The sequence below is a fragment of the Melospiza georgiana genome, chromosome 8 (assembly GCF_028018845.1).
Source record: "Melospiza georgiana isolate bMelGeo1 chromosome 8, bMelGeo1.pri, whole genome shotgun sequence".
NCBI classification, from domain to species: domain Eukaryota; kingdom Metazoa; phylum Chordata; class Aves; order Passeriformes; family Passerellidae; genus Melospiza; species Melospiza georgiana.
In genome coordinates, this window is record NC_080437.1 from 28962567 (window position 1) to 28978949 (window position 16383).

Below are 16383 nucleotides of genomic sequence, written 5' to 3' on the forward strand. Positions count from 1 at the left end.
GGTTTCTTTTTTTTTTTTTTCTAGCAGAGAAATCTCTCAAAAGTTAAAAAACTGGTAAGAGTAATAAAACAGAATGACCAAATGGTTGAGGCTGGAAGGGACCTCTGCAGGTTATCTGTCCAACTCTGAAACAAAAGATGACACAACAGGGCTTTTGGACAGCATTTTTCTTCCAAATCAAGCTCTAAGGAGCAAGAACAGTGCCAAGACACTTGGGAGGATGAAATTAATTTTTATTTTTTTTGTCCAGCTGCTGCTGGTAACTTTGTGATAACAACAGGACAGGTGTGCAAGTCTCATAAACCTGTTGTATTTGGCTTCAGTGAACCTGTTCACTCCTGCACCAGTGGAAGGCCCGTTCTTTTTAGGTGTAACAGCAATACTCCCTACTGTGCCTGAGCCTATGTCTCAAAACAGGTTGAGGTGTTTGCCCTTTAGCATGCCCTTAAAAAATGCACACGAACACACATCAGATTGTGGCCATGAGTTTTCCTGCTGAGTCCAGTCACTGCTCACAGACATAAAATTAAACCCAGGCTGAAGTACCTTGCTAATCAAACCTTAAAATCAATATAACCACATGGACTTGATACAGCTTCCACTTGAGCAGGAACCAGACACTAAAATGTGCTCAGATTGTTATAAAAGAAGGAATTTGGTCTTTATCAAGAAATAGAAACCCCTTTTTTGTTATTTAGTTCTACACTTTAGAAGAACAAAATACAGAAAGCTCTGTGAGGTGTACCACATCCTAATCTTGAAGAATCTTTGCCTAAGACCTTGAGGAGGTTAAGATACCTTATGCTGAAACACCCTTTCTCTCCAAATGGGAATTTATTCCAGGGCCTTCATTAAAGCTGAAGGATTCAGCTCTTATCAGGTAATAATACAGGTGTCACTAACAAAGTAGTTAGCGGAATGGATGGTGGCAGAAAGGCCACGCTGCAAGAATACGACATTTCCTTTGACTCTCTAGACTTCTGCTTTGCAAGTAAAATTTCCACAGTAACTCAGATGCCACATTCTTTTTCTTTTTTGATATTAAGAATATTTCACTATTACTATGATAAAACTCACTGCCTCTATTATTGGGCAGTTACCAGGAATAAGTTTTCTCTGGCTATCTTGGGAGAGTTTCATGTTCCCTAACTTCTGTGTTTCATCAATTTTGGACTTCTGCTTTCTGCAAAGACCAAAACGCTGAATCTGAATCAAAGCCTTTCCAAAGGGTAACCAGAACTTGTGGGCTGCAAGGAGGTGTCAAGTGACTTTGCCACCCCACACTAAAATTTTTTTATTTTCTCAAATGTTTCTGAAGCTGTTTTGGAAACTTTAATCATTAGAATATTTTTCACTTTCTTTACATCTTCATTAATTTTGAACTAAAGAACACAATGCATTGGTGTAAAGATTCAAAACCAATTAGTGATTTGGGTCCTTTTAGTTTAGGGCATGAAGATATTCATTCAGCATATGTTGAAAGTGCTAAGGCTTTGCAGAAATCTTACACCTTTCAGAAGTCACTAGGGATGCTTCCAAATATGTTAGGAATTTGAAAAATAAATGCATTATGCCATTAAATGTGGAGGAGAAAATACCCAATGGCAGAAACCCAAACCTAGTCTGTTTTCCAGGACAAAAATACTGGCATCTGAGGTTAAATTCTTCGCTAACAATCCCATTCTATTTTTAGATCCAGTTTTAATTTTGATCCTAAAAGATTCCTCTCTCTTTTTTTTTTTTTTTTTTTCCTTTTCATAATTCTCCAAGGCTGTAAGAACAGAGTCACAAATATTTTGCAATCTGAAATCCATGATTTAAAAATAGCAACAGGGCCCATGTGCACCTGAGAGAATCAGAAAGTTGCACAAATCAGACCCAGTCTTTGGAAGCTGACGGAGCCTTTCCATTGACTTCATCACGTTTGGAGCAGGACCTAACGTAGGAGGTTTTTACTTTTATTGGACATTTAGGGCTTATTTTGGAACATGTCAGTAAGTGGTAGGATGGAATTAATTTGAACAGAAAGAAAACTCAAGACGGCCCCATAGAGAAACTGAAGCATTTAAAGAAATGGGCAGAAGGGTGAGGCCAAGATTACAGCAAGGACAGAGACCACAAGAAGAGGCTGCTGAGGTAAATACTTGAACAATAGAGAAAAAAACTCATAAGTGATGACACAGGTAGTGCAAGATCCACAGAAAAGGAAAAAAGTGCAGAGAGAACATTAAGTGAAAAACTCAGGAAATTGAACAAAGGAAGAAAGGCAGAGATTCAAAGGTCACCTAGGAAAGTTTCTGAGTTGTCTGTATACAAATGCAACAAGCGTAACAAAGGAACCAGGGAAACAGAGACCAAGAGACAACTCAGATGGGATTCGATTGATCACTCCTTCCATGAACCCTTCTAGGTATTTATTGGATGACATTTAGGAGCACAAGCAGCTGCAGACACGTAAAATAGTACCAAGTGTTCCAAAATTGCATTCAGATTTGCATCATCTGCTGGGTGTCCCTCTGCCACTGCCTGTGGTGACAAAGGTGTGGAAAAGGATGGTTGAGTTCCTGAAACTGGTAAAACCTGCAGGACACAGGGCTATGTGCTAAGGAGCACCCTCTGCTCCAGTGACCTCCCTGTGGGACCTCCAGCACCCCAGGCATCCCAGCACTGTCAGTGGAAACACTTCCTACCCAACTTTCCCCTAAAATAACTATTTCTGTAGTAGACACACTTTCAGGCTCCCTGCTCTGTTCTGAGTGGAGAAATCAAAGTCCAGCCATCAGGAACTCTCCTTCAAAGTCTTCACTCCTCCTTCCTCCCTAGATGTATTAACTATGAAAATGAGGTAATTAGTCTAAGCTTGGCTGGACACAGCCGTGGGGATTGCAGGGGGCCCTGTGGCTCCTGTATAGGAATAAAGGTAGTTACTCCTTGGGACTGTGGTACCAGCAAGTTTGCAGCCCTTTGAGGAGGGTTATCTCTCAAATCTGCTTAATTAAGACTCTGGCAAATGAAAAGCCTGGAAAGATGGGCAATGGTGCTTCACAGAGTCTGCCCTCTGCAAGTGGCAAAATTTGGGTTGCAATCAAAGGGAAAGTTTGTGGCTTAATCTTCTTGCAGTGTAACCATGAGCACCTGTGCAGTAATTTCTACTCCTCAGTATGTGTTGACAACTGTATTTGGATTTGAATGTCCTCTGACTTCCCTCTTCCAAAGGGAAATTTTTATTTTAGGGGTACTTCTGAAAAAGGTACTTTGTATATGTGTCAGCTCTCTGCATTTCAAGAAAAGCTGTATTTTAGGCTCATGGTGCCACATTAGTTCAGCATGGCATTCCCAAAAAATAGCAGTCATTTCTTAGTTGTGCTGTATTTACAAACAATGGAGATGTGAGGCTTGCATGGCTCAGTTTTCTGCTGTGACTCCCTGTTTTACCAGCATGAGAGGGGCAGCAATGGGAGCTGCTGCTGTTGGAGCACCACAGCTTCCAGCCTTGCTTCCAGGCATGGCACTGCCAGGTGCCAGGGCTCTATGGAAAGGACACTTTCCCGTGTGGCTCTTCAGTCCATGCTGTGATGAGCTCACCCAGCTACCCAAGATCCCAGGGTTGTGTGCCACATGTGATGGAGAACTACCCAAAGTGCTCAGCTTTCCACAATGTATTGATATCAATCTCCCCAGTACACCCAGCATTCCTGGAAACTCAGCCTACACTTTTGCATCTGTATTCAACACCTTTAACCTTTGTGTCTAATTCTCAGGATACCAAAACAAAATCCCTAGTTCCTGAAGCACTGGGAGCTCTTAGCACTGCTGATTTGAATTCCAGATGCCTTCACCCTGTCCTAAAAGCAACAAACTTTCCACTGAAGGAAATCTTTCAGCTTTTACCAAGCTTTCCTGGCTTTTTAAATCTAACAAACAGAAGCATGTTACTTAAAGGAATCAGTCTGCATCTGATAACTGCACCTCCCTCTCTTGGCTGGAGATAACATATTATATTAATGTTTTCCTCCTTTGTTTCCTAAAGATTTGGTTCATACATTCCCTAACTTAGTGATGGTCAATAATTTTTGAGTAAGTTTTTTGCTGACCTACAGATTGCTTGTTCTAAGTATAACAGTCACCTCTAGTTTAAAAAAGACTCCTCCACATCTACTGCCTTTAATCCTGACTATCTGTGGTTCACAAAAAGTAATTGGGTCCAAGCAACTGGCTATTTTTGTTCTACCTTTTTGGAGCTTGAACATCGAAGAGGTTTTTTTAAACACTGTATTTTTAAAATTTTCCAGAGCATCTGGAACTTGGGATAGATTTTTTAAGTGCATGTCTAATATACAACTATAGAATTTGATTCCTTATTCACTGTTAAATATTTTTTAGAACAGAGGAAGTGAAAGTCAGCACTGACACAGATATGCATATGTGACCTCTCTCCACCAACATAATTAAAACTTCTTGGTGAATGTGTTGCATACAGTAATTCAATTTTCAATAAACACGTTTAAAAGACACTGTACATTTCCTGTACAAAATCTTTTTAAGAACAGCAATGCTGTTTTGAGACAGAATTTTGGCAGTAGTCCACTTTGATCTGTGGAATATCATCCCCTGATTTTTTTTCCGACAGGTCCTGAAAGCAAGAAAGTAAATTTTCTTAAATGAGTCGAGTATGAGAGAAGACTCACTCAGCAACCTATCCCATGGAAAAAACCACATCAGAATAACTGGTGAGGTGATTCTGACCCTTTTATTCTGGGATATTAACTACAGACAGGCTTGTCTAGCACATAAAGCATTTGAAACAAAACATGGAAGCTGTTCAAACTGATGGTGATTCAGACACATCACTGAACTCTGATCATATTCACCAAGTGCAGAAACCCCCAGCCACCAGCTGACAAGGATATTAACATGTTCTGTGCCTTGCCTGCAAGCAGCTGTATCATCAAGCAAGAGAGTTCCTCATATTTTGATGAGTCTGGCTAAACACATTTTATGCTCATGAGAAGACTATGAGTTAAAAGGATCCTGTTGATCCGGGTGATTTTCAAAACCATTTTTTGGCAAGGGAATCTTTCTAGAAGAGGAATGAGAAAGGAAAGTTGTTGTGTCTGCTCCCTTAAAAAGAGGTAGAGTGGTGAGGGGGAGTGAAAGTAGAAATAGAGAGGGGGTACAGACAGAGCCAGGAGAGGTTGGGTTTGGAGCAGAAACTATAAACTGAAGAATCATGGTGTTATGTTTCCTCATGTGGAAAAGAGAGGAACCATCACCTTGGTGGCCTGGTAAGATGTTTCATGCCTGCAGGTGCTGAGTTTCTCCTTGACAGCTGGTGAACAGTGGCTGCTAGCAGAGCAGTGTACCCACAGGGGAAATGTCATGGCCCTCTCCATACTCAGCACTGGGGACAGTGCTCCTCTGTGCATTTCCCACTAGGAAATCCCACCAATCTCTTGCTTCCCATAGGATGATGTCCTGTGCCTCAAACTAGTTGTGATCACTTCAATTCTTCTTCTAAAGCTGTCATAGCTAAATTGGGAGGAATTTTGTTTCTGTACTTCTTGATGTGTGTCTTGCAGGTAGAGCTTGGGAGGCAGCCCAGGAAACATTGGGTTTAACTGGGTTGGAGTTAATTTCCTTCAGAGTAACTGGCATGGGACTGTGTCTTGGATTTGTCCTGGAAACAGTGTTGATGACACTCATGATGTTGCTGTTACTGCTGAGCAGTGCCTACACAGAGCCAAGGCCTTTTCTGCTCTTCACCCCACCCCACCAAGGTGCCTGAGGGTTAACAAGGAGCTGAAGGGGACATAGCCAGGACAGCTGACCCCAGCTGACCACAGGGGTAGTACAGACCATAAGGACTTATGCTCAGTATGTAAAGCTGGGGGGAGAAGAAGGAAGTGGGGCTGCTGGGAGTGATGGTGTTTGTGTTCCCTAGAAACCTACAGGTGTGATGGAGCCCTGCTCTCCTGAGCATGGCTGAATGCCTGACCACCGGAAATAGGAAACAAATTCCTTGTTATGCTTCATTTTTATGTGGCTTTTGCTGTTTCTGTTAAACTTCTTTATCTCAACCCACAAGTTTTCTAATATTTACTGTTCTGTTTCTCTCCCCCATCCTGCTTGGAGAGGAAGGAGTGGTTGCTTGGCACTGAGTTGCTGTATGGGGTTAAACAACACCAGCTTCTTAACACAGCAGCTCCACTGGCCTATTGATAATTTACATTCACATTTATCAATCCAATAAGAGTTTCTTGGTGGCAGTGACACCACTTCCCAGAGACACAGCTTAGCCTGGGGGTGCTCCATTGCCTCCTGAACAAAACCACCACAGACTGGCATTGCTCCTCAATATCACATTGCAAATTATATTTCTCAGCCTATCATTTTTCTTAGAAAAAATTATCTCATAATCCTGAAACTTGCTCTTTTTGTACACTTATAAGAGTTTGATGGGGTACTGGATTTCAGTGAAAGTTCATTTGCCTTTGTTATTTGCTATTGTATTTGTTTAAAAAATCCCTTTGTCATCATTTTCACATTCTGTTTCCATTCAAACAAAGACCAGCTTTACATGGAGAAAGAAAAGGTCAGAGGTTACTTAGAGCATGCCAAAGAAAATAAAAGAGTAGCACATCTACAAATGTTTTCATCATTCTGGCCTGATTTTGCAATCTGGGACTATGCTCAGCTTTCACTAACATCACAATTTAGGGCATGCATCCCACTTGCAATTGTTTTCAATAGAAGGCAAAGGCAGATAGTTCCTTGAGATACTCAATCCTTTACAGATGCTTTATAGGACCACAGTAACCACAGAAAGTCCACATGCAAACTCCATGCTATTTTCTCTCACAGTTCGGAGCAGATTTGTTCCTGATTTCAACAAGAACTGTGCAAACTGTCTGAGGGAGTATTCAATTCTACATAACATAATAATATAACACAACACAACATATAACATAATATATAACATAACATAACATAACATAACATAACATAACATAACATAACATAACATAACATAACAGCCTGTTGCCATGAAACTCCTCACTGGGGCAGAACCCCACTCCCACACGCTGAACCAGAGACCTGCAGTTGCACACTTCCCCTCTGATTTATTGGTGGAGTTTCCCAGATGTTGAGCACCATGTACCAGTATAAATTGCGCCACTGCTGCTAAACTTAAGAACTCTGTTTTCAAGGACCAATGATTTTCACAAGCAATAAAGCTGAATGTAGTTAAACAACATCTAAATACAAGGTCAAATACATTCAATATCCCCTTTGGCAGTGACTGAGCAGCGTTTGTCTGTGTTTAGGGACTGGAAAGGAGCTTTGGAAAGACTTGGAGAAGTTCCTGTATTTTAGGAAAAAGGCAAAACATTTTCTTCACGAAGCCGATATTTTCAGCCCTCTTATCTCTGCATGCTGAGGTTTTATTTTCTTTCATTTTTCAAAGTGTGACTGCCTATAGAGGTGCAGGATCACGGCAGGATGCTGGGAAATGCTTGCTCTTTCTCTCAGACCCGGGGATATTCCCAGTTCACAAGTTGACCCAGCAAGATCCTGTTTAGGAAGTTGTCAAATTAGTGCACCTGAACCCCACGGCTCCATGTGCTCATTTAAAATGCTTTTTTTACTAGATACTGCAGTATTAAATACAAGACCCAGAACAAAGAACTCTTACGTATGTCCTAAGAAATGACTTTCCTGAAAGCTGTGCATGGTCCTAGGTCTGTATTAAATTCCTCCTAAAGCTTACCATCATGAAATCCAATCTCGAAAAGTTCATGCATTCTGGAAGTGGGTCCTGAACATAATCACTCATGGTGAATTACTCACCGTGCAAATGTATGCAAATGCATTCCCACCACTTAATCCAGGACCACAGATAGAGCTGAAAGTTTGCCTTGCTGAACAAGGAATATAGAGGGGTGGTGGCTGTCCTGCTTAGATTAACTGTACATGCCAGCCACAGTCTGGTTATTGGATTAATATAATTCTGTGAGAAAAAAAATGAGCGAGTTGTGGAACATCCATGATGCCTCCTTTATTTATTTATTTTCCAAGGTCCCATAGTTTCTCCCTCTTTCATTTGCTGGTATTTTTAGTGTGCTCAGGAATTATTTGGTAAGATATTCAAGATTTCTAGTGGGATTTCTTGATAATGGACAGATTCTTTCTCTTCATAGTGATAGCTGAGTTTCTTGAGAGCAAAGAGACACTTTGTTCTTTGTTCTCAAGGAGACAAACTGTTATTTCTTTCCCTGAAGAAGCTTCTAATATGATGGGTGAAATATCAGGAATAATTAGACCAAATGGTGATGTAAATCCCACTAGAAATAGTGCATCCGTTATTTCATTTTATGCCTATCGCTCCAGTTTCTGCCTGATTTAAGTCCATGTGAAGAAAGCTGTGGGTATTCCCTTTATAAGAACTACAATAAATTTCTTCATTGAATATTTACTAGTCCTGAGTTGCTCCTTTTTTTGTTGGACCATCATTACACAATTAAAAAATAAGAAGGTAATTTAGCTGTTTCAAGGACTGGTATTGCTTAGTTTCAAGGGGGGGGGGGTGGCTGACAGTTGAAAGGTTAATGTATTTCACTGATTGGGCCCCTGGGGTTCATTTTCTGAAAAAAAAGCTCTTTCAGTTTTTATTAAGAAACCCGTGTAATGAAAAGGGGAAAAGCATCTCTCATTTGGCACATGCGAGGCAGCGGCTGCAGGAGCCCGCGTTTCTCTCTCCTGGCTCAACATGCAGCCACTGCCTGGCTCTGGGGCAGCAAGGATGTAATCTGGGCTGGGCTTTGCTGTGTGCTGACCCATCAGCACAGTGTGCCCATGGAGGGACAAGTCCTGCTGGGGTGGCATGGGGACCGTGTGTTGTCCTTGTGATGGCTCTGGACCAAAGGGTCCCGCACGCTGTGAAATTCCCCTGAGAAAAGCTGGTTGTAGGTGCCCACCCTGTAGGGCTGTGTGCCATGAACACCCCACGGTAACCCAGCAGGGTCCATTGGCACAAAAATTCACCTCTTTTGGCCCCAGCAGAGCAGCCTGGCCCCAAAACCTGGCCAGGCTGTAATGTCGTGTTGGTTGACCAGGAGGAACTCCTCCTTCCCATCCATGGCTCAAGAGCTTGTTTGGCCTCCAGCCTGAGATCAACAACTTAAAAGAAGCAGAGCACTTTGGGGAATGAGAAATTAAACCACAAGAAAATACTCCCAGCATTTTTCTGGAATTTTACAGTTGAACTTACCCCCAGACCCTTTCCCACAGTTCTCCTCCCTTGTGCTTCTGCTCCCTGTTTGTTCCAGTACAAACTTGAGTGACAATTGACAAGCAAAGCTGTTTCTTGAAGGTTTAAGCAAATGCTGGGAAATACCCTCTTCACACAATTAAATGCATTCATGCTAAGGCAGCCTCATGATTCACACACCCGCTGAAAAGCTGATAGCTCTGCGGTGTTTTACGAGATAACAATGCTTCGTGCCACCCTGGCACACATGTGGCTAGCTATCAGCAGAGAGAGGAGATATTGCTCGTATAAATTCCTCAGTGTTGGTTATTTCTCACTGCTGTTAGCAAGAGAAGTTCTTGAGCCGAGATCTTTGCAGTGCGAGTGCACTGAGTATTTCCCATTAGGTAAGTTAGCATGCAAGTGACATTGCTTGACATAATTTGACTTGCTTGATTTTTAATGTCTGCATCAGAAGATTTTTAATCCACCATTTGCAAAACTTCTACAGTGCTGATGTCTCTGGCTGATACTTTTACTATTATGAAATCCCCTGAAAGTCAACATTTACAGGCACAATGAGGCAGTAAAAAGATAAAATAGAAATAAAATCTTTTGCTTGGGCTGGAAAAATTCTGAACATTGGGGAAAAACTTAACAAAATAAAACAAAAACATCTCTGTCTTCAAGCATCTAGAGGAATTGTAAGAATGTCCCTTTTTATTGTCTTTTTTTGTACCCCTTATAAAAATTGCTTCCCTCTCAGCCCTTAATGAGATGTTTTTAGCAGCGTTTTTCTATCCCAAATTGCCATGTGAGACGGGCACTGGAGGAGATGTGGTTTCAGCCTGGGGAGCTGTGCTGGAGCCTGCGCGCGCACCGGGGAGCGCTGCCTGTGCTGCCGGGGACTCTCTCTCTGCTGGCTTCTGCCCTGCTTGTTGACACACCTCATGGATTGAAACGGCACCAGGAACAGGCCAGCAAAAGTTCTGCCTCCCACCCGCAGTGGAGGATTTGTGTTCTTTTATTTTAACTAAATTAATCGGCTCAGAAATGAATGAGAAAAATGGTATTTTATTAGAGAGAGAGAGAGAGAGGAAAAAAAAGCCCTGATGAGTTAAATAAACATAATACCTGCCATGAAAATAGAAGAATGGGTATTTCTTCACATCCAGTTGAAAATAACTTTCAAAATTCATGCAGATATTTTGAAGTAAAATGCCTTTCTGATTTCTAGTTTGGCTGTAGTAGATTCGTGGAAATATAATGCCTTTGTTTTCTGTAGCCTGAGCTTCAGAAAAGAATTGCAGCTACAAGGAGAAATTCCATATCCCACTTTTCTCTCTCCAATAGATATGATGGGCTTCTAAAAACAAATATGTAAGATTTCCTATAATGCTGGAAAAATTCATTGTAACTAACAGATAATGATGACTTGGTTAATTATTGGAATAAACATAGGACCAAGATAAAGCTGTGGTAAATTTTGGTAATGAGCCACTTTCAAAGAAACCAGATGCCTATACGCATCTTGTAATACAAATGAGTGGTTTTTTATCATTGTTGGTGTTAATTTTAGAAACTGTTAAACACCCTGAATCGGATGACTGAAGAAATGTTAATTCCAAATGGTTACCAGTCATCCCCAGCTCCCATCTCCATATCCAGTGATAAGAACACAGAAACAAACTCAGTAATAAAATCCAATTGAAGATATTCCAGCTTCTCCTGCAGCTCTCCACTCCCCATCTCAGTGCAGCAGGATTCTTGAACAGCTGTAGAAAAGCTTTTTTTTCAGCATATCACAAACCAAATTTTCTCCAACAGAAATAATTTGGAGTTTTGTGAAAAAAAATACAAAGAAAGAAAAAGGAAAGAAAGAAGCACTCCAGCTCCAAGGTGTTGAAATTAATGTACAGGAAAAATATAGCTTTCATTTGTATTTTTAAATACAGTCTAAATAATATCTGAAGAAATAGTTGCTACAGCTTTAAATATCGGTTGCCAAATGGTAATTACATTTTTTAATTTTAAATCATACGATAGCTATACCATCTGACACTGCAAACATTATAAACAAACACATTTTGTTATCATGAGGGAATGTTGTTTGAAAATGCAAAAAGCATCTTTAAAAACAAAGGAAAAAAATCTATTTTTATTATAAATGTGAACTTCTCCTATCTCCTTTTCTGAAAGTTACGGAGCTCTGAATTGCGTTGCCAACTTGTTGTGGTGAACAAACCCTAAATTTAGCCTTATATTGTAAAAAACATTTATATCAACATTTTCCTGTATTGATACAAAGCTAAAAATTTTCTCAGGGGTATTGGAGTTAAATCAACTATTCCTTCTCGGAACTTCTTGTAGGAGAGGAGCTTCACAAGAAACGATCTTCTGTAAACCTGCAAAAACAGCAATTAGGTAAGACAGCAAAATTGCTTAAGAATGGTAAACATTAGCTTAAAATAAAATTAAAATCCCCAATAATCTAACAGGCTGGCATGCTAATAGCTCTTGAAATAGTCTATGATTTGAAACGTAGCTATGCATTATTCTGCCCTTCCCTCCTGGTTGTGGAGCTGTTGTTTACGGAGTGCCAAGGGCATTTCTGTCTCATTATCAAATACATAAATAGAAGAATATGCATTTAGCGGGAGATCTATTTTATTGTCAGTCTTCCCTTCCCCCCCTCCACCGCACACACATTTCTTGATGTTTTCTCCTCCCTTCTGCAGCCTGTATATTTCCACAAAACTGTGTAAAAAAGCCTAAAACAAACAACATCCTCAGCCAAAAGGGTGCAATTTCTAAAGCAGAATCAACTTATTTCAAGCTTCGGAAAAAACTTAAGACCTTTTCTCTTTTTTTTTTTTCCTCCCCACTGTGTGAAGCATTTTTATGTAAGCTTATAATTTCCCGTAAAAAAGCTATGTTTAATATGTTCCCCTTTTATTTTTAAACGTTCTGGAGGGTATCTTTAATGCTAAGCTGCGCTGTGTGTTTTTTAGAAACGGATCCAGCTCCTGGGTGACTCAGTTTGGAGTCAGGAAAGCTGGGAATGCTCACTCCAGCACTGGTCCCAAGTCAGAGTCTGTCCCCTTTTCCCGGGCCGTGGATGCTGAAAAGGAAACCTCAGCATCTCTGATGGAGCCTTGTGTGAGCAGGGAGAGCAGAACCCACCTTGCAATGCTCAGCTGGAATCAGGGACCCCCAGCTCAGTGGGCTCAGTGCTCAGGGGATGCTGGCTCTGATCCCAGCCACCCTGTCCCTGAATTATCCACCTGGTAAATACCTCAGATACAGGGGGAAAAAAAAATAATGTTGAAGAATAGCATTGCTCTGAGGAAAGACGTAAATACCTCAGATACAGGGGAAAAAAAATGTTGAAGAATAGTATTTCTCTGAGGAAAGACTAATGGGATCAGGCCCTAAATTATTATCCTCATGATATCTAATATATCAAACAATGGAAAATGTGGGAAAATAATTATAAAACAGATATATGTTTTTAAGTTTAGAAAGTTAATGTCCCTTGGATTTTTTTTAAAGCTGTTTTTATGAATATTGAATGCTGTAAACCAAACACAAAGCAAGAACTGGACTTCATTTGTTCTGGTTTTGGGAAGGGTAAGGATTTTTTTGAACACTGAAGTTATTTCAGTCGTAGGAAGTTGAAAACTAATGAAAAATCGTTATTTTCTGATGGGTCGTGTATTCAATTGGCTCTCAGTGGGAAGTAAAAGGAGTCAAGAGTGTTTTTCTTCACTTCCCTGAATGTCTACTGTCCCTTATTTGTGAAAGAAAAGGTAGAGATGCTGTAACAAAGTATTTGAGGGAAAATGTAGAATAAGGTTTGAAAATAAAGACAAAGTTGAAAGGAATATATTAATATGAATGTAGCCTATGGGATTTTTTTAAATTTAAATTTTTAAAACATTTTTTTCTGATTGTTACTCAGAAAAAAATACCAAAAGCATAGGGATGTGTGAGTGACTGTGACAATACACTGTAACTCTTAGCTTTTCTGCTCGCCTCGGCGAAAAGGTCTCATGTTTGTTTAGGTTTTGTGTGCGTGCATAAACCAGACCACATCTCTATTTGTATTTCTCGCTCTTGTTTTCTTAAATGATTCTCCTGCTTTCCCCTTAATTTTAGCTTGATCTGCGCATTAAAAAAAAAAAACACACACACAAAAAACCATACAACCAAAAAAACGCAACAAAAAGATAAAAAAAGGAAAATGAAAAAAAACCAAAAAAAAACCAAAAAAACAAACAACAGCCAAATCTAAAGATGTGTTGGTTTTTTTGGTTTTTTTTTAATGGTTAAACTTGTTAGCCCTGTATCTCGGGGATGATAAACAAACGATAAGCGCGGTGCCTGTGCAGGCGGACGCGCTCGGCTCTCGTTAGGCTGCACTGCCACCTTCCGTCCCCGGCCCCGCCGCTCCCGCCGGGTCGGCACCGAGGGATGCTCGGGTCTCCTTCACGAGCTTTCATTCCTGTCATTCTGCTTCTGTACTAACAGCTTCTTTATTTATAATTCGTTAGCAGAATCTCTGCATTAGCCGAATTGAGGTTTTGTTGTTGTTGCTTTTTAACAATATTATTATTATTTTTATTACTGTTGTGAAGTAATTCTTAATTTCAGGTTTTAAAAATGTTTGGCCCTGAAGCTGTTTATTCCCCTTAGAAAGCGATACGGAAAGTTTGATGGCTGCTTTTTATATTCTGAAGAATTAATGTGTTTCAGGCAGCTCCCTTTCACTGCAGCCCAATCCCAAGCTGAAGGAGAAGCGTCTGGCACAATGGAAATTGTCACAACACAGGGCTGCAACTTCGACTGGTGAGAGAAGGCTCCCCTTGGATGTGCAGATCACAGAGAGGAGACTCTGTAAAAGGACACTGTGGCTACAAGGCACAGGCACAGCCATGCTCATCGGGCCGTGAGGAGCCTCAATCTGCAGGAACCAAAGGCAAAGAGAAACACACTCTCCTGATGCCAAACTCATTATGTGTGTGGCCAGAGCAGCCTTTGCTTATTATGTTTTCAGAGGAAAGCCCTTAAACACACGCCCCTTCAAGTCCAAGGCCGGTGATGCTTGTGGGGTCTCCCCAGGTGATGGCTTGTGATGGGGAGGTGCTCAGCAAGGAGGGGTGCTGGGCCTGCAGGTGGCTCCTGGCTGATCCCTCCAGCATCCTCACTCCTGGTGCTCAGCAAAAGCACAGTGCCCCTCTCTCCCCAGCCTTTGCTATTTACTTATTGACTCCTCTTGCCAGTGGCTCTCTGCTTTCACGAGGCTGAGCAGAAGGAGAAGGAGAGGAAGGCTGGGGAGGAATGGGAGCTCTTCAGCGCAGGAGGTGCACCGTGTTTCTTTTATCTTTACCAAAGGGGAAGGAAAAGGCCTCGGGAGGGTATTCCCAGGGAGGAAGTAATTCCCTTTTCTTCCTCCCAGCAGGAGATTGCATCCTGCCTTCAGCTCTCTGCTCCCTGGCTTCCCAGGCCAGCGGGGCCACGTGCTGCTGGTTCTTCCCACACCACCACTGAGTGCCCCCACACTGGGTGGGTTTAAAGGTCCTCACAGCCCCTTTGGGAGCTTTGAAAAAGCTCATCACCTGCTGAAGGCTCTATAAGATGGGATGGAATGGGATATGGGGATGAGTGCATGCCTGCTTTGGGTGCTGGGATCCTGCTCAGTGTCATCATCCTCATTTTCTGAGCAGGAAAAGAAAGCATCAGTGTCCCCGTGCCCAGAGATGGCAAAGCCTGGCACAAAGCCCTTGTTCTTCATCCCAGGGTTTGGTTTTAGCAGGGCAGACCTGGGGAGTGGAAGGGATAAACTGGGGGTGTCCTGACCCCTTCTCTTCTAGCACAGAGCCTCTGCCCACAGCAGCAGCAGTGCCAGACAGCTGTGAGCTCACCTCCCACATGAAGGGATTGCTGCTGCTTACACAAACATTATTGCTATGAACTAATTTTACATGAAGAAACTCCTGTCTGCGCAGGCTTTTCTACCAGCACAGGAAGAACTTTTTAAAACAAAAGAAAACAAAAAAAAAATTAGAGATGGCTCCCTTACCTGTTAGATGTCTATAACCTTGCATTGGCTACTACTGTTGGGAACCCAGGATTTTTTTAACACTCAATTAAATTAGTGTAATTGGGATAAAGTTACAATTTCTTTGCCTGCAGCTGTGAGTCATAATCTATTTAGCACCTGAGTGCTATTTCACTTTATTTTTGGTACTTAGCCCATAGTTTGGAAGGGGAGCAAGCAAACCTACATGTCAGTCAGGATTTTTTGAAGGTGTAGATTACTTGTCATTAATTTAAATGTGGCATTTAAATGACCATTCACAGGTGGTTTTAATGCTTTTATTAACTTCTTCTTTGGCCCTTGTAAGGGATACATTTGAAAAAAGAAATGTCAAAGACCTTGAACTACAGGCCATGCCAATAATACATTTCTGTTACTACACCATGGGAAAAACCATAAAACAAGAGAAGAGTTTCCAATGAGGGGGAAAACAGAACTTTATTATAATAAAGAATAATAACAAAAATGGCAGAAACATATTATCAATACCTAGTCTTGTTTGAGCTACCAGTTCAGCCTACAGTACATTTTGAAATGATGAATTGGCTGGAGAGAAAAACATATTCCAGATGTTTTCTGTGTTTGTCTCTGGTATTTACTTCATCATGCTTTATCCAGAGGGGTTATTCAACGGAAATAAATGATATACCAAGTATGATCAGCAAGGAAAATTATTGATTGTGCAAATATAAAAGACAAACTAGCACTGGGGAAATAGCTCAGGATAAAACACAAACCAGCCAGAAATTTTGTCTGCAGTTCAGATCTTTGGTTATGACTCAAACCAGCCTTAGAAAAACCCTTCGGAATCATGGTTGGTGAAAACTGTAGACAAAATTAATTGTGATGGATTGGGGAACAAGAACCACAACAGTGGGAATCCCCCCAGCCAGAGCAGGGTGGTGAAACACCCACGTGAACCTGCTGTGTCCTGCCACAGGATGACCAACGTGGGCCTCATCTTTGCTGGGGTCAGCGGGCTCGGAGCCCAGTGCTGGAATCTGGGAAGGCCAGGAGGCAGCAATGCTGGGCTGGC